Source organism: Pelodiscus sinensis, chromosome 33 (genome assembly GCF_049634645.1).
Source record: "Pelodiscus sinensis isolate JC-2024 chromosome 33, ASM4963464v1, whole genome shotgun sequence".
NCBI classification, from domain to species: Eukaryota; Metazoa; Chordata; order Testudines; family Trionychidae; genus Pelodiscus; species Pelodiscus sinensis.
In genome coordinates this window covers 9,515,549-9,534,246 of record NC_134743.1, presented here as the reverse complement: position 1 = coordinate 9,534,246, position 18,698 = coordinate 9,515,549, and positions in this window count along the sequence as shown.

Here is an 18,698-nt window from a genome sequence, read left to right as displayed (position 1 = left end):
TTATAAAGGACACATTCTACTATCTAAAATGAATTCCTATGAACTGAACTGTACAATTCCTCAGAGAAAGGTAAACAACAGATAACAGCCTAATGGTGGAACTGCTCATACCTGAGCAAAGAAAGCTGTGCTGGTGACTCGCTGCTTTTCTGATGGGGAATTTACCCAGGGAAGGAGGCTCTGTATGATCTCCACTGTTATTAGTCCAGATCTTTGCAGAACCCTGGAAGACAAAAGGAACCACTTATGGGGCAGACTGTGCACTTCAAAAGCTTAGCTGCTATGACCATACAACTCTAAAACCTACGCAGGGAAGCTCTGTGTTTCTCACCCAGGGCACCCCGCACAAAGCTATACCTGAAAGTTCCCTGTCAGTCACTCTATTTGTTGCCGATCCCTGAGGATGAAGTGCTGTCTCCTAGATCTCTTACCTCACCAGCAAACACACCCCCTCGTGGTGAGTCTGCGGATTTTCAAGAAGCATCCAAGTTTTCTGCTTCCAGAGAGTTCGTATCAGCTTCTCATTCATAGCCTTGAGAAGCACAGCCTCTAATGCTTCAATAGAAAGCCTGGGGGAAAAGAGGCACAGAACTGTAGTAACCAATAGAAAGGCACAGCCTAAGCAGTCAGGAAACCCCAGTTACTTGTCAGGTCTGTTGTTCATTGACAGTTCATCCATTGACAGTATCCTGGGGACCACTGTTTTTGGAAGGACTTAATTCCCAGGAGGTATTTCAGTCTCATACATCTCATATTACTAGTGTTGCTATGGACAACATTTTGCAGTCACTTTCTCCTATCTGCCAGGTGTATGGGCACTAGCAGTACAGTAATATGGAAAAAATTCACAATCAGACCCCAAAAGCTGGGACACAGAGAGATTAGTGATCACTAATGGATATTTTGGGGCCCTATGTCCAGCGAGATGTGACAGGGTGCTGAGAGCTTGTACTTGGGGTCAGCACTCTGGTAACTACTAGTACTAATTAGCTTCCCCAGAGAAAGCCTAATTGGATAGAAATGTACCTGATTGCCTGGCTAGAGTGGGGCTATAGAATCAACAAACCTATTCTCCCATGAATAAGGAATCTGCCTAAAGGGACATCCACAGGAGTGTTTGAGGGAAACAGAGAGCAAAAGAGACAAAATGCTAGAGGCATCTAGATAGACTTATGTGTAGTGCTGGGGAGGAGCCGGTGGTCGTGGAACATGTAGGTCTCAATGACATAGGGAAGGGTAGGAGAGATGTCCTGGAGGCCAAATTTAGGTTGCTAGGAAAGAGACTGAAATCCAGGACCTCTATGGTGGCATTCTTGGAAATGCTTCCAGTTCCATGCGCAGGACCAGGTAGGCAGGCAAAGCTTCAGAGTCTCAATGCGTGGATGAGACGATGGTGTAGGGAAGAGGGGTTTGGATTTATCAAGAACTGGGGACACTTTTGGGAGAGGGGGAGCCTATACAGGAAGGATGGGCTCCACCTAAACCAGGGTGGAACCAGACTACTGGCACTAAACATTTAAAAGGCTGTAGAGCAGTTTTTAAACTAAGAGATGGGGGAAAGCCGATTGGTGGGGAGATGCACGTAAATCGCAGGGAGACTTCTCTTAGAGGAGAATCTGTTGATAGAGATTCTCTAAGCTGTAGTCAGAAAGAGAGGACAAAGAGACTGAGGCCTGAGGAGGCCTAGATAGTAGTGTTTGTGTTGCCAGAGCTTGGTGGTTTCAGGGAACTGACCTATAGCAAGCACAAACAAGACTTTCTCATATTAAAAGCAGGTGATGGTAAGGTGCCTCATAACCCTGAGAACTCCTGGGGAGTGTCACACAAATGTACTGGGATTCTCTTTGTTTTGCTCCCTTTCTTCTAATTACCTGCAAGGGTTGCCCTCACATAGTTGTTGTCCTTTTCTAAATAACCTCCTTCGGCGTCTCATCCTGGGCAAAGGCATCTTTTGTCCTAGGGTTTGGCTGATCTGCTGCAGAAGAACAGTGAACAACTCCGGGAACAGCTCCTGCACAGTTTTGCTCAACTGCAATGCTGACACCACTTCGAAGATGGCACATGTTGCCTGAAAGGAGAGCATGGTAAAAGAAGAGGTCTCTTCCTAACACTATCACACGCTCTCCCCTTCTGATACCTGCTGGACTAAATTCTCACTCCTGTCACTAACTTGATGAATGACCGAGAGCAATTCACTCCATGTGTGCCTTAGCGTCCCATAGCTGTAAAAATGTGTAGGACCTATCAAGGCATGTTATGAGTTGCACAAAACATTTGCAAAGCACTGTAAGAAATCTGATTCAAAGACTTTCTAATTGCCAGATATTATGAAGTGAATCAGCCACATACTCTAAATCTGCCACAGAAAGCACAGCTGGAATCCAGGAAACAGTACTTCAGAAAAGAAGTGCCCAGATGACAATATTATACCACTCATCTAGCTTTCCATCAGCATGTTTGTCACAAAGCAGAGAAATACATGTCTGTCGTCTAACTTACTGTGAGAGGTGCAGCAGCTGCTAAATGCAGGTCAGTTTCTGTCTCTGAGGTCATGCTTCCTTCTTGGCTTGTTGGAGTCTTTATTCTTTCTATTAGGACCTTCAGGACTTGAGGGGCGAGCAAGGGATCTGTCCCCAGAGATCTCCACAGCTCAGTGGTGTTACTGCAATTTAACATAGGTTATATGTGACCCCTGGAGACTTTTGTGGCTCTGACTATATGCATCATATTCAAGTAAAGAACACATTTTCTCCTTGACTATGATCAGGGCTCACCAGCCGCGCTGTCCGGCGATCTGCGCATGCACAGATCGCCCGAACCCGGCTCTTCCAGGTTACAATCTACACGCCATGGATGAGTAGATTGTATTATTTGTCAAGCCCTGCCTATGATGAGCAAGTTCAGAGTGCTGTCCTCCTTATATGGTCCTCATGTTTTACATATTGAGTTTCTAGTTACAGAACTAAGTTAAGTTACATTTCAGGTTACATTTCTACAGTGCATGACTATTTTGGGATCCTGGAGGTATCCCGAAATACCTACCCCACATTTACAGAAGCAGCCCGTTATTTTGAAATATTTTTCAAAATAATGGGCACACTATTTTGCCATCCCAATAAACTTTGTTGCATGAGGGATAAGGGATGGCTTGAAATAGCACATTATTTCGACATTTGGTGCTGTGTAGAAGCGCCACATTTCAAAATAGGCTATGCAAAATATGATACGCAATTTGCGGAGTGCAAATTGTGCATCTTATTTCAAGTTTAGGGTGCTGTATAGACACAACCCTAGCCTTACTGCACCATAACCATTAATGCTAGACTTCAGAAGGAAAGGACACAGAGCTCTAATCACAGTTCCTGTTTTCCTACTTCTCAGTAGATATGGAATCATGAGCATATGATGCCCAAAGATCTAGGGCCTGGGAGACAAGTTGAAGAAAGAAAAATGATCTTCCTACTAACTGGATGTACAACTATGAGAACAAATATTTGTGGCTAGCCCATGACCTCTTCACAAATGGCATTCCCTGGCCTCTATTTGCCAGAATGGGCATGTTCTGTTCACTCCCTATGGGGCACCTGGCATTGGCCACTGTCTGAAGACAGGATCCTGGGCTAGATGGACATTTGGTCTGACCCACTACAGCCGTTCTTATGTTCTTAGATTCCAGCACAGATGACTGATAATTCAGCTAGGGATGTTTGAATGAAATGATAGATATGCTTACCGCCCTGTCTTTAAGTACCAAGAATGACAACCCCATTCCAGCAGCCATACCCTTCCTGATACCAAAAGCCTGGTGCCCTATCCTTGCTAATCAGCCAGGAATTTGGATTTGAAGCTTTCATGCTACCAGAAAACGAACAGTCACTGGCAATTTCCAGGGTGATGTTAGTTCAGGGGTCTGGAGAGGCAAAAGTCCACTCCAGTGATGCCAGTAAAGGGAAGTCTTTAGGATGCCAAAGCAACTATTAATTAATGGAAACAGAATGAAACTTAATTTCTCCCTGCACCCACCTTGACATGGTCTTGGACCTTTCTGCAGAAAGACCCAAGCTATTAACCTTTAGGAATTATCTCAACCTGTCTGTGGCTTAAATGAAGCCTTACATCTTCCAGTGAAGCTGTGGGATCCATGGTTACCAAAATGAACACTGTAAGGAGCAGTATATACCTGTCCATCGGCAGACGTTTGGTGAGGAGGCTGAAGATCACTGCCTCTAGGTGCTGGTGGGCTAGAATGGACACTGCCTCCACCAGGAACTGCCTCAAGCTACCCTGCTTGATGGTAGGCATATGAATGTATATTCTCCTCAGGATAGCTGGCACCTGGACAGAATAAAACCAGAAAAAATGTCCCTTTTCCATTCTCTGCATTCATTCTGCAGAGCCAAAACCTTTATTTAGTCGTTTAGCAATTTGCTGTTCTTGTAGAAATTCCTCCCTTCAAAAAACAAGTATTTAGACATGGCTGCATAGATTTAATCCACAAAAATTATGCATATCTCTGCCCATACCTGGCTGCAACACCGGGTTAAGACATGCTGAGGCCCTAAGCTATGTCAAGTTAAAGAGGCCTCATTGCATTTCCAAAAAAACATGTATTATTCTAACAGAAAGGACAATGAAAAGAGAAATAATAAAGTTATCTATCTATCTATCTATCTATCTATCTATCTATCTATCTATCTATCTATCTATACATAGGCAAAGAGGCAAGTAAAAACTAGTAATTTGGGGGTATTTTTAGAGACCCCTCATTATCTGAGGCCCGAAGATGTAGTTCACTTAGCTTGTCTCTTGGGGCCGGATATTCTCTTTTTGCATTTTACTCGGAGTCTAATTTTTCCAAGCCTTTCATGGCTGGAAACTGTGACAACAAGATAGACAACTAATCAAGCATCTTCCTTTTCCCTTGGGGTACGGCTACACTAGCTCGTTAGTTCGAGCTAGGTAGGGTAATGAGGGCAAGCGGAGTTGCAAATGAAGCCCAGGATTTAAATATCCCAGGCTTCATTTGCATGTTCCCGGGTGCTGCCATTTTAAAATCCTCCTTAATCTGAACTCCGTGCCCGCGGCTACACGCGGCACGGAGTAGGTAGTTCTAATTAAAGATCCTAATTCCATGAGGAGTAACGGTAGTTCGAATTAGGATCTTTAATTTGAACTACCTAGTCCATGCCGCATGTAGCCGCGGGCACGGAGTTTGGAGTAAGGGGGATTTAAAAATGGTGGCGCCAGGGAACATGCAAATGAAGCCCGGGATATTTAAATCTCGGGCTTCATTTGCAACTCCGCTTGCCCTCATTACCCTACCGAGCTCGAACTAACGAGCTAGTGCAGATGTACCGTTAGATTATCTCTGTCTTCTGCTGTTGATTCCCCCATTGCCTGACTCAGGATAGGAACACAGATGGAATTAACTTCCAATCCCAGGGGGAGAAACAGCAAGACTTGTGTTCACTGCAAATGATGGCAAAGACCTGAAAGCCTGCAGGTTAGCCAGAAAAACCTCTCCAGCTTCTATTTTACCTCATCCAGCATGGCACCTCCACACTCCTTCAGGATGATCTTCATCCACAGACCGGCTGCTGTGGCACAGGAGGGGCTAGCAGACCGCATACCATCCAGTATGGCCTCAATAAAATCTGTGGCTTGTTCAGAGGGAAAGTACTTACTAACCACCTGTGGACAGATCAAAAACAGGAAAGATTGCAATGATAGTCGGCTCCAGTACTTTTAAGAAAGGAGGCCTAAGAGCTGTATTGGAAAATAATGTATTCATCAGCAAATTGCTAATTGGGCTCCTATCTGGCAAGGCAGTTGCAATTAAAATTTTCTCTGTAATCTTTCTAGCTACCACATCTCTATTCTACACTAATAATATCAGGTTAGATCTTAGGTTGTACAGTTAGCACAACATTGTATGGGACAAACAGGATGTAAATTTCCAGTTTATATTCTATTATGTACATGACATCTTTTCACAAAATATAAAAATATGCAAAGAGATGCATGCACACAAATATAGGTTCAGGTAAACACACAAGGTGCCAAGACTGGTTTCTCAGCTTGATGTCCCGCTCACATATTTTCCCCCTGGATGGATGGATGGATGGATGGATGGATGGATGGATGGATGGATGTGCGCGCGCACATGCATGGGCATGTTCATGCAACTGTCTGGAATCTGTTTGTTTTTTACATGGCATTCATAGCATATACCTATGAAAAGCATGTTACTGATTACCCATGAATGCCTCACTCCCATAGCTCGCTCCAAGTGTGGAAAGACATCACAAAAGCATAAAACAATCATAGAATCATAGAATACTAGGACTGGAAGGGACCTTGAGAGTTCATCGAGTCCAATCCCCTGCCCTCATGGCAGGATCAAATACTGTCTAGACCATCCCTGATAGACATTTATCTAACCTACTCTTAAATATCTCCAGAAATGGAGATTCCACAACCTCCCTGGGCAATTTATTCCAGTGTTTGACTACCCTGACAATTAGGAACTTTTTCCTAATGTCCAACCTAAATCTCCCTTGCTGCAGTTTAAGCCCATTGCTTCTTGTTCTATCCCCATAGGCCAAGATGAACAAGTTTTCTCCCTCCTCCTTATGGCACCCTTTTAGATATCTGAAAACTGCTCTCATGTTCCCCCTCGATCTTCTCTTTTCTAAACTAAACAAACCTAATTCCTTCAGCCTTCCCTCATAGGTCATGTTCTCTAGACCTTTCATCATTCTCGTTGCTCTTCTCTGGACCCTCTCCAATTTCTCCACATCTTTCTTGAAATGCGGTGCTCAGAACTGAACACAATACTCCAATTGAGGCCTAACCAGCGCAGAGTAGAGCGGAAGAATGACTTCTCGTGTCTTGCTCACAACACCCGTTAATGCATCTCAGAATTATGTTTGCTTTCTTTGCAACGGCATCACACTGCTGACTCATATTCAACTTGTGGTCCACTATAACCCCTAAATCCCTTTCTGCCGTACTCCTTCCCAGACAGTCGCTTCCCATTCTGTATGTATGAAACTGATTGTTCCTTCCTAAGTGGAGAACTTGGCATTTGTCTTAAACTTCATCCTATTTACCTCAGACCATTTCTCCAATTTGTCCAAGTCATTTTGAATTAGTGACCCTATCCTGCAGATTAGTCGCAACCCCTCCCAGCTTGGTATCATCTGCAAACTTAATAAGCGTATTTTCTATATCAATATCTAAATCGTTGATGAAGATATTGAACAAAGCCGGTTCCAAAACAGACCCCTGTGGAACCCCACTTGTTATGCCTTTCCAGCAGGATTGTGAACCATTAATAACTACTCTCTGAGTATGGTTATCCAGCCAGTTATGCACCCACCTTATAGTAGCCCCATCTAAGTTGTATTTACCTGGTTTATTGATAAGAATATCATGCGAGACTGTATCAAATGCCTTACTAAAGTCTAGGTATACCACATCCACCCCTTCTCCCTTATCCACAAGACTCGTTAGCCTATCAAAGAAAACTATCAGATTGGTTTGACATGATTTGTTCTTTACAAATCCAGGCTGGCTGTTCCCTATCACCTTGCCACTTTCCAAGTGTTTACAGACGATTTCCTTAATTACTTGCTCCATTATCTTCCCAGGCACAGAAGTTAAACTAACTGGTCTGTAGTTTCCTGGGTTGTTCTTATTTCCCTTTTTATAGATGGGCACTAGATTTGCCCTTTTCCAGTCCTCTGGACAAGGGAAAATGAATGGTGCACAGCCACTAGGACAGTCACCTAGTGTTTGTTACCTTAGCCATTTTGGAAGATGCTTGAAACAGAGCCTCAGGGTCTGGAGTTGTTAGTGCCTCACGGAGACAACTCAGCTCCTCCTCTGCTGACCCCAGGTTAGTGCACTGACCTAGGATAGAGAAAAGGAGAAAAAGTATGGCAACATTTAATAAAACTGAACCTCTGATCCATAGATAATCATACAGGAGGATCTATGGGGTATGTTATTACCAGCTGTGTGTGAAATTTTGGCCCCACTAAAGCCAATGACGAAATTCTTGTTGACTTTAACGGAGTCAGAATTTTACCGTCAGGCTATGTCTAGACTACATCCCTTTTTCGGAAAAGGGATGTAAATTAGACGTATCGCAATTGCTAATGAAGCGGGGATTTAAATCTCCCCTGCTTCATTAGCATAAAAATGGCTGCAGCTTTTTTCGGCACGGAGCTTTGCCGGAGAAAAGCGCCAGTCTAGATGCTGATCTTGCGGAAAATTAAGCCTTTTCCGAAAGATCCCTTATCCCTCCGAAAAAGGGATGTAGTCTAGACGTAGCCCCTATGTCTGAAAGTTAACGGTAATGGCATGTGATTCATTGTGATTCATACAGGATTAAACAGGCACTGTATTCTGTGTGGAGCATCTTTCTCTGTATATCTGGTTTCAGTAGCCACTCTGCTCTCAGTATTTAAATCTAATCTCATAGTCAAGCACAACTCATGTAGATTGATCTGAGGTTCTGCTTTGGAGGAGAATCCCTCCACTGAACTCTCATTGTAAAAGAGATGGGGCTGACCAAAAGCTTAGGTAGGAAACCCAGGCTCTTCGCTCACTTCTAAATCATGAACTGTCTCTTTAAGGGAAAGCTGTCCTGCTCTGTCATCTCCCTCTCCCCACCCCACTCTGCAGAGCGGGGGCATATGGGCATATGGCGGGGGAGAGAGTGTGTGTGAGACAATGTGTGTGTGTGTGTGTGTGAGAGAGAGAGAGAGAGAGAGAGAGAGAGAGAGAGAGAGAGGGACATGCTGGCTGCCAGAGAAATCTTAGAAACAGTGCCTCTTTAGATAGGCACTCCGTTACTCACCATACTTCAGACTGGAGCAGCACTATTGTATGTGTCCCTCTCCCCAAACTCTGCTCTGCAGAGATGATGACAGGGGCAAAAGGGTCACCCTGATTTCTGCATGTCTCCCTGCTCACCTCCCCTCCACACACCACTAGCAGCAGATAGGATGGAGCAAGGTCGGAGAGGGGCAGCTGAACACATGCTGCTGGCATGCTTGCTAATCAGCTGAGCGCTCCAGACAGAAATTCTGGGGAGAAGGGCAGATCTGGCCTGTGTGCTATATTTTGTCCACCCTCTAATATTTGCAGATTATTTATTATTTGTGCAGTTCTCTTCCAGCAATGTACTTACAAGGCCCCAATCGTTCTGTTATATAAGTGTCGCTAACAAGACAGAAAGAATTACAGATGGAAAAAATGGTCATTACAACAATGAAAGAAAGTGAAGAGTTACTTACACCTGCTCATGGTCTCCTCACCTTGTATATTGAGAAGACAGTTGATACAGTCAACCACCCACTGACGCGATGTCGTAAGTGAAGCACAGGTATATGGTGCTAACAGCCCAATCAGCGATCCAAACTGATCAAAAGTTTCCTGAGGCTAATTTTAAAAGAATGAAGAATGAAAGTTCTCCGGCTATACTGGACATTATTTGCCTTCCTTATTGTGAACTCCATTACTGTACCTGGGTACGGCACATTGGAAAACATAATCCTTGTTGTACATGCAAATTGATGGGGTCTAAATTAGCTGTAGCACTCAAGAAAAATCTCAGAGTCATTGTGGATAGTCCTCTAAAAACATCTGTTCAACATGCAGCTGCAGTTAAAAATGCTAATGGTATGTTAGGAACCACTAGGAAAAGGGATGAATAATAATATGATAAATATCATCATGCCACTGTTTCAAATCCATGGTACACCCACACCTTGAATATTGCAAGCAATTGTAGTCCTCCAACTTAAATAAAGTTAGGTTATAATTGGAAAAAGTTCAGAGAAAAGCAACAAAAATGATATGGGATATGGGACAAGTCATACAAGGAGAAGTTAAAAGGACTGGGACCATTCATCTTAGAAAAGAGATGCTTACAGGGGGGTTTGATAGAGCCATATAAGATGATCAGAGATGCATGATATGGGTGTCCCTATATCTCTGACTGCCTGGGGCTGGGACTGGACAACAGGGGAGAGATCACTCAACAATTGCCTTGTTCTGTTTGTTCCCTCTGATGCATATAACACCCACCACTGTCAGAAGACAGGCTACATGAACCATTTGTCTGGGGGATCCAGAATGGCCATTCATGTTTTATGTTCTTATCCGATTAAATAGAAATAGAAATTCAACTTTAACAGCGATAGAAATGTAGCTGTGTTAGTCTGGAGTAGCTGAAGCAAATGCAGGACAATGTAGCACTTTAAAGACTAACAAGATATATTTATTTATTTATTTATTTTTTAAGATGGTTTAGTAGATGATGAGCTTTCGTGGGCCAGACCCACGTCCTCAGATCAGGAAGTGGGTCTGGCCCATGAAAGCTCATCATCTAATAAACCATCTTGTTAGTCTTTAAAGTGCTACATTGTCCTGCATTTTGCTTCAACTTTAACAGCCTGAGAGTATAGGAATGCATCTATGACACTGACACAGCCAACCTATGTGTGACCACAATAACTTAACAAGCGGCACTGCAATTGTATCAAGACAAGTCACTTCTATGTTATTTCAAAGGGTGTGTCTAGACTACTGAGTTTTGTCGACAAAAGTGGACTTTTGTCAACAAAACTATACCTGCGTCTACACTACCGCTGAGTTCTGTCAACATAACGTCGACAGAACTCAGCAGTTTTGTCGATGCTGGTAAACCTCATTTTACGAGGCATAACACCTTCTGTCGACAGAGTTCTGTCGACAGAAGGTGTTATTGCATGTAGGGATGTGTCTAGACTACAGGGTTTTGTCGACAAAGCAGCTTGTTTAGTCGACAGAACTGAATGTGTCTAGACGCTCTTTGTCGACAGAAGTTTTGTCGACAGATACTGTCGACAAAACTTCTGTCGACAAAACCCTGTAGTCTAGACGTACCCAAAGAAAAGTCCTAGACTAGCGATCACCAACATTATGCATTTTGGTAATAGATATGAAAGGTAGATGTTATGTATTATTGTCTGTATTTATATCTTGCTAGAAGTTTAACATAACCAAATTAGCTTGTAGATTCCAATTCCTTTTCATGTCTTAATTGCCTTAATTATATGCAACTGTCTTCAGTTAACCTTAAGATCAAAGATAGAAGATAGTACAAGAAAATAGTTTGTACATTGCCTTCAGCTTAACTATCTGTGTTGTAATGGAAGACTACGATCGGCTAATTACTTTATGTGAATGACTATCACCCATTTACCAGTGTATGCGTAGGAAATAGAAAATTAACTTCAAAACAAAGTACGACAGGAGATCTGCATGACCTATTCTTTCTCAGGGAGAGATCCTGCTTCGACAATTTCTGTGAGGAGGCTTGCCAACCGGCTAGAATAGCTATAAAAGTTATGGGACTGATCTTCTCTCTCCAGTCTGCTTAAACTTTGAACAGGGGACGTGTAAGCCATAGGACATAGATCTTCCAAATAATTATTTGGAATAGTCTGGGAAATGCATGGAAAAACTAACAGCCTTTGCATCTAAACTGGCTTTGGATGTTGACCGGTTAGCATGATTCCAGAGAGACTTTTACAAGCCAGCCGTTTATTCCACCATGGTTGTGATCCTGAACTATGAAAAGTGAAAGTCATTTTAACAAATATCTATCACTTAACCATTTGTAACTCTCTTCTTTTTCCTTTTAACAACAAATCTGATATTCCGTTATTAAGGATTGGCTGATATTTAGGGAAGACCTGTGATTCATATTAACCTAAGGATAAGTGTCTAGTCCTTTGTGATTGGTGATTATATTAGACTTAGTTGTCTAGATGGGAACCAAGGTCTGGAATGCCTAAAGGGTACTATTGTTTGGTATTTTGTTAACCAGAGTAGAAGCTCTTTTCTTACTGGTTTGGTGAATCTAATTATAAAATCACTAGTCTGGGGAACTGCCTGCCCTGTTTCTTACAGTCTGGCCTGAGTGCTGTCACAGCACTATTATGGAAACCTTTCTCTTATGGAAGCAGAGGGATCTTACTCACTTTGAGGCCCCAGCTGCAGGCCTAGTAGAATTTCTCATGCATTCACGTTGAATGTCAGATTTGATAGAAGTTGGGAAGTCAGCTCAAGGAAGAGTAGAACTATACTCACTGTGCTATTAACTACCTCCTGATAGGCAGTTAGCAGCCAGACACTGGCCTGCAAGGTCCTTTCTCTCTCCCACTCCTGCCCTGAACTGAGCCAGGTCTCTAGTAGCTGTTGGCAAAGCAGGAGAATGGACAAAGTTAGTACCAGAAAATCCCTCCCAAACGTTTCTTTTAAATAGGTTTGATTGTCACTAAAATCCCTCTCCAAAGCATTTAACTTCCATATAGCAAAAGATTTATATGTCTCCAAAAAGAGACCCTTGTCTATACAAGTCCCAGGGACCAGATTCACCTCTGGTGTACGTAACTCCATCAAAGCCAAAGGAGTTACATGAGAGATGAGTCTGGCTCTGTGTATGTGAGGGCTTCTGTAGACTGTCTGATGGCAGCTGTCTAGCACATTGCATGCAGTTTGGGGTCCGGTGCTGTGTTCTCTTTCCTGGACAGCTTCTCCCATGCTGAGTGGCAAATGACAGAGAGGAGCATTTCTTTTTATTTAGAGCAGAGAAGTCTCCCCAGCCCAGCTCCTTTTATAACTTTATTTTCATACCAACGTTGCACCTAACTCCCCTCCCCTCAGCTCTTCAAACTATTCTGTTTATGTCTGAAGAGCAGGAAGTCTTTGGTGAATGAGTTTCCATACACAGAGCTTAACTCAATACTAATTCATTCCTTTTACGAGAGGTGATCAGTTCTCACTGGTCCTCTTGAATTTGGTTACTGCGCTGATGATTTTCTTTCCTGTCCATGTAGTGTTAACTATACTGGAAAAACTAGATCTCAGTCCACCACTGGCATAAAATGTCCCCTGCTATGAGATAGATACATAGAATTTACTAGCTAGTGGGAAAACACTGGCTGTAGAATCGGTGTCTATTTCTTACAAAGCCTTTCTGAATATTGACCTAGGAGAGCTTTTCCATTGCATTAGGAGTGCACAAATCATAAAATCATGGATTAAGGATGGAAGGGACCTCAGGAGGTCATATAGTCCAACCCCCTGCTCAAAGCAGGGCCAGCCCCAACTAAATTATTCCAGCCATGGCTTTGCCAAGCCTGGCATTAAAAACCTCGAATGATGGAGATTCTTAAGGGAAGAGAATAACAGAAACACCTAACTGGTGGGTCAGAACCCAGGCTTAGGAAAACCCCAGCACAAGGGGACACAAAGAAGATGGAGAGAGGCTGTTCTCAGTAGTGACAGATGACAGAACAAGAAGCAGTGGTCTCAAGTTGTGTGTGGGGGGGTGGATCTTAGGAAAAACGATTTCACGAGGAGGGTGGTGAAGCACTGGAATGGGTTACTGAGGGAGGTGGTGAGATCTCCATCCCTAGAGGTTTTTCAGTCCCAGCTTGACAAAGCCCTGGCTGAGATGATTTAGTTGGAATTGGTTCTGCTTTTAGCAGGGGGTTGGACTCGATGACTTCCTGAATTCTCTTCAAGCCCTATCGTTCTATGATTCTATAAAAGAGTTCCCTGAACTCTTTTCAAAAAAATTTTCAAAAAAGAACATTTCTTCTTTTTATCTCTGAGGAGAGCCACTCAGACTCTGCCCAGTGGAAATAAATATGCAGAACCTAGAGGGAGCCATTCTGTTTGTTCTGATGCCCCAAGCAGCTTGATCATTCTGTGCATAGTGAATGTGAGTCTATCTATAGGCTAAATTCTGTTCTTCCTTACACCAAACTAAATATTGATCAGCTCTACTGATTTCAGTTTAAATAAGAGCAAATGTGGCCTGATGAGAAAGAGTTGCCTCCTACTTTCTTTGAGATGGGTAGCATGAAAAAGAGGCAGTTGGTGAGTACTGCCATAAGCTCCCACTTGGTAGCTAAAGGGCCAGGCAGAGCTAAGATCCTCAACAACTTACTGTAAAGTTAATGTATATCATGGATCCCATCATGGAACTCTGTGTCTGGAGTCCATGACTCTGCCCATAGCTGGAAATACCCATTGAAAAGATTTTGAACTAGTACACATAGAACAGAGAATGAAGTGTGCAGCAAACTTTTCCAGGTTCTAGACATCTTGATGTAGGCTGCATAACTTCAGTGTTTTGCTAATAGTTTATGTATGCTTCAGCAGCCACAGGATTGGGCACCATTGTGTTCTTTGGAGAGTCTATTTATAAAAAAGATGTGCTTCCTTATACAAGAGCATTTCACTGAAAGATTGTGTTGTCAGAATTTTCACTGACTTGCCCGAGGTCTAAGTAATGTAGGTCGCACTGTCAGATATAAATATCCAGAATCAGATTCTGGTCTGTTACACTTGTGTAAATCCAAAATAATGCCACTGAAGTCAGGGGCATTACCCTGGTTTTACACGAATATCACTGATCAGATTCTAGCTCTAATCCTTCAGTCCAGCTGCATCCTTGAGCATCCAAAGCTCCCACTGAAGTCAAGGGGAACAATCAGCATGCCAGAATGGCAGAACTGAGTCCTAAGTGTTAAGAACTCTCCTTACCAGATTTCTGGTGGACACATCGAACTCTCCGAATACATAGGCGACCATATCCCCTGCTGCACAATTCTCCACACTTCCTGAACTGAGCAGCTTCAGGACAAAATGGAGAGCTGCCATCCTCACCTGCAAGGGTAGAGATTATGCACGAGTTATTATTATCTCTTCTGCATGCAATATGAGACAGGATATGAGAGTCCTTTTTCTTTTTCTTTTATCTCTTTGGAATAGTGGCTGAAGTACAAATGATTAACACATCTGTTATGTAAATTCCTTGCAACACTGGCTACAGAAGTACCATGCAAATGCCAGTTTTCACTTTCAGGTGACACTGTAATTAGGAAAAAGGCAGCATTTTCTCCTATAAATGGAAACAAACTTGTTTGTCTTAGTGTCTGGCTGAACAAGAAGTAGGTCTGAATGGACTTGTAGACTCTAAAGTTTTACATTCTTTCATTACAGTTAACAAAAAATATCTACATTTGTAAGTTGCATTTTCACGCTAAAGAGATTGCTCTACATCACTTCTATGAGATGAATTGAAAAATATTATTTCTTTTGTCATTTTTACAATGCAAATGTTTGTTATAAAAATAATATAAAGTGCATAGTACACACTTGTCATTGTGTTGTAATTGAAATCAATATATTTGAAAATGTAAAAAACCACAAAAATATGTAATAAATTTCAATTTTTAATCGCATTAATTTTTAGTTAACTGTGATTAATTGAAACCCTATTAATAATCTCAGCCTAAAAATGTGTCTCGTTGCCAGACTCTCCACTGAGTGAAATACTTCCCAGATATTAACAGCAATACCACTATTCCACACACAATCTTACCTTAGCACTCTGATCACTGAGAGCAGATTTCACTGCCTTCACAATCAGAAACTTTCTAACTCTTGTCTCAGGCACTGAAAGATAAGGAGAAGTGTGCAATATAGTATATCTTTGTTCCAAACACTCATGCTCCACATTAGAATGTGTCCTGTGCCCTATTTAAGAGTACTACCAAGCTTCACTCATATACAGAATCAGCGGGGAAAATATAGGACCAGACTCTGATCTCAGTTACACCAGTCTAAGTCTGAAGTATTTCCACTTCTGTAAATAGCACCATCATACTATCCTGATGGAAATATTGTGAGAGAGTTAGACAAATGGAGGTCAGTGAAGTTAGTCTGTGTTTACCACCAGTATAGCAGAATTCGGAATCTATTCTAGAGTGTCTAATACTTATTCAGTCAGGAGTACTATTTTGTTTTTATCTCATTATTATTAACATGCATCCGCCACAAGATTACATTTGTGTTTGTACCTTGAAAATATTTTAGGCTACATTCAGCACTTAATTAACCCTGTTGATTTCTGTGTGACCACATGGGAGTAACTTAGAGCAGCACTGGGTCCCTTTAGTGAATTTCCAACCCTCTGGTGAGCATGCATCTAAAAGGGTGTCGCAAGGAGAAGGGAGAAAAATTGTTCTCTTTGGCCTCTGATGATAGGACAAGAAACAATGGGCTTAAATTGCAGCAAGGGAGGTTTAGGTTGGACATTAGGAAAAACGTCCCAACTGTTAGGTTGGTTAAACACTGTGAAAAATTGCCCAGGGAAGTTGTGGAATCTCCACTACTGGAGATATTTAAGAGCAGATTGGATAGACACCTATCAGGGATGATCTAGACAGTGCTTGGTCCTGCCATGAGGGCAGGGGACTGGACTTGATGACCTCTCAAGGTCCCTTCCAGTTCTAATAATCTATGACTATATGACTCTATGTGTTGCAGCAGGGGCAGATGACCGTTTTGCGGGGCCCCGGGCAGCATAATTCCGCGGGGCCCCCCTTTGCCACGGCGCATGCACAGTGACGCCATGCTCATGCGCGGTGGCACCACGGCGCGTGCGCGGGGCTTTTTGAAGCGCGGGACCCGGGGCGGCCACCCCGCTCGCCCTGCCCTATATCCGCCCCTGTGTTACAGATCCTCTGTGCCCCATTTGCAGAGATGATGAGTATGTTATAGCCCTACCATGCCTGCAAAGCCTTGGTTCTTTAGATCAACCTATAGCAGCTCATGCTTTTAGCTCTGGATGTCCCCAACTCAACCCCCAGCACGATGGCGATGATCGCAGCAGTCACAGTTACTCCTGTGTTACTTACAGTCAGCACCAATAATAGCTGTGAGCAGATTCAGGGTTGCCACACGAACAGTCTCATTCTCAATCTTCAGCTGCGAGTGCAGAAATGCTATGAGGTCATCAGGAGAAGAACGGGCTGCAAAGGAAGAAATCACATCCTCACTAACAACTGAAAGCTCATTCTTACCACACCTACAAAAGAAGGAAGTTACAAGGACACTACTGTGTAATTTGGAGTCTCTTCCCCTACCTAGCAGTAGGATACAATAGCACAGCTCCATTTGATTTTCCATGATGAGCTGCTGAGTTGGAGAACAGATCTGTGGGAAGAAGAGAAGTGATCAAAGGAAAACTAATCAGAACAAGCAACTGAAAAGAAGAGGCTCAATTAATTTCTAAGCACTCACTTCCTACCTTTCCAAATAGAGCTCTGAAGCCAAAATAAATGGTACTGACTGCACAACAAGAATCAGAAACAATGACCGAGACACTGGATAACAGAAGTTCATGCTTTCAAAGTGTTTTTAGCAGCAGAGCTAATTGAATCAAGACTTGACCCTTGGTAACTGGTTCAAATGGTTAATTATTCCACCATAAAAATGTAGGCCTTATTTGCAGTCTGAATTTGTCCAGCTTCATTTTCTAGTTATTGGCTCACGTTATGCCTTTCTCTGCTAGATTATTACATATGTTTCCCCACATAGATATTATAGACTGCAATTAAGTCACCCTGTCACAGGATAGGTCCTCCCCATTTGGATGGGATCAGTTTTTACTATCTAACTCTAACTCCCTCTAATAACTGGCTTATGCTAAAATTGCTTTACAAACTGAGCTGGATTTTAGCTAATAAAATGAGACCACTATCTGCTTATTCTTAAGCCAGCAGAAACCAATAAGGCATGAGAAGGTCTCCGGGCTCTTCACTAGCATTCAAAAGATGTTTATTCTTAATATGCTTCAGATCTGCTGTGCTTAAGCTCAAGTGATACAAGAACAAGTTCCCCTCACCCGGTCGTGCAGAGCACTGCAGATGGCTTGAAATTTCCCTTCAGGTAGAAGGATCTTATATTCACCAGAGACTTCCAAGAGCTGCCTCAGACTCTACAACAGAGGGTGAAAGTTAGAAGGTGGGCATACAAAGGAGCAATATGCAATGACTGAAGCAGGTTCATGGAATTCATAGATTCCAAAGCCAAAAGGGATGATTGTCATCAACTAGTCAGGCCTTCTGTATGACACAGGCCTTAGAAATTGCCAAAATAATTCCTAAAGCAGAACTTTCAGAAAAAAATCCAATCTTGATTTTAAAATGATCCCCTTGACTCTTGGTAAATGGTTTGAATGGCTAATATCCCACCACTGAAAAGGTAGACCTTATTTCCCATCTGAATGTCTCCTGTTTCAGTTTGGAGCCACTGGATCATGTCATGCCTTTCTCTGCTAGGTCATTACCTATATTTCCCCATGCAGATATTATAGACTGTAAGTAAGTCACCTGTCACAGGGTAGGTCCACCCTGTTTGGATGGTATCAGGTTGTGGAGGAGTTAAAGAACTAAGGCAGCCCAAGTGACCTAGTCTCCCCAACCACCATAGCAGGCCTGGTTCTTAGAGCAGCATTGCCTAATAGTCAGGGTCAGTGCAGCAGCCCTTTAATGAGGCTCTTCAGCTCAACGACCCAAGCCCTTCTAGGTATGACCGTGCAACCTAGTGCTCAACCACCCTTTGGGGCAAACCAGTGTTGCCTAGTGGCCAGCCCTTCTCCACCAGGCTCTACCTACTCCACAGGGTCCCAGCCCAGGGCCTTGTCTTGCAGCTCAATGGGGTTTCTTCCAAAACATGCAGAGTCAAAGACTAATACCTCAACTCAATAATGCTTAGTTCACATAGATTACTTCCCACCATTCTTCTGAAGCAGGTCATCTCAGTAACTCCGTGGTCTCTCC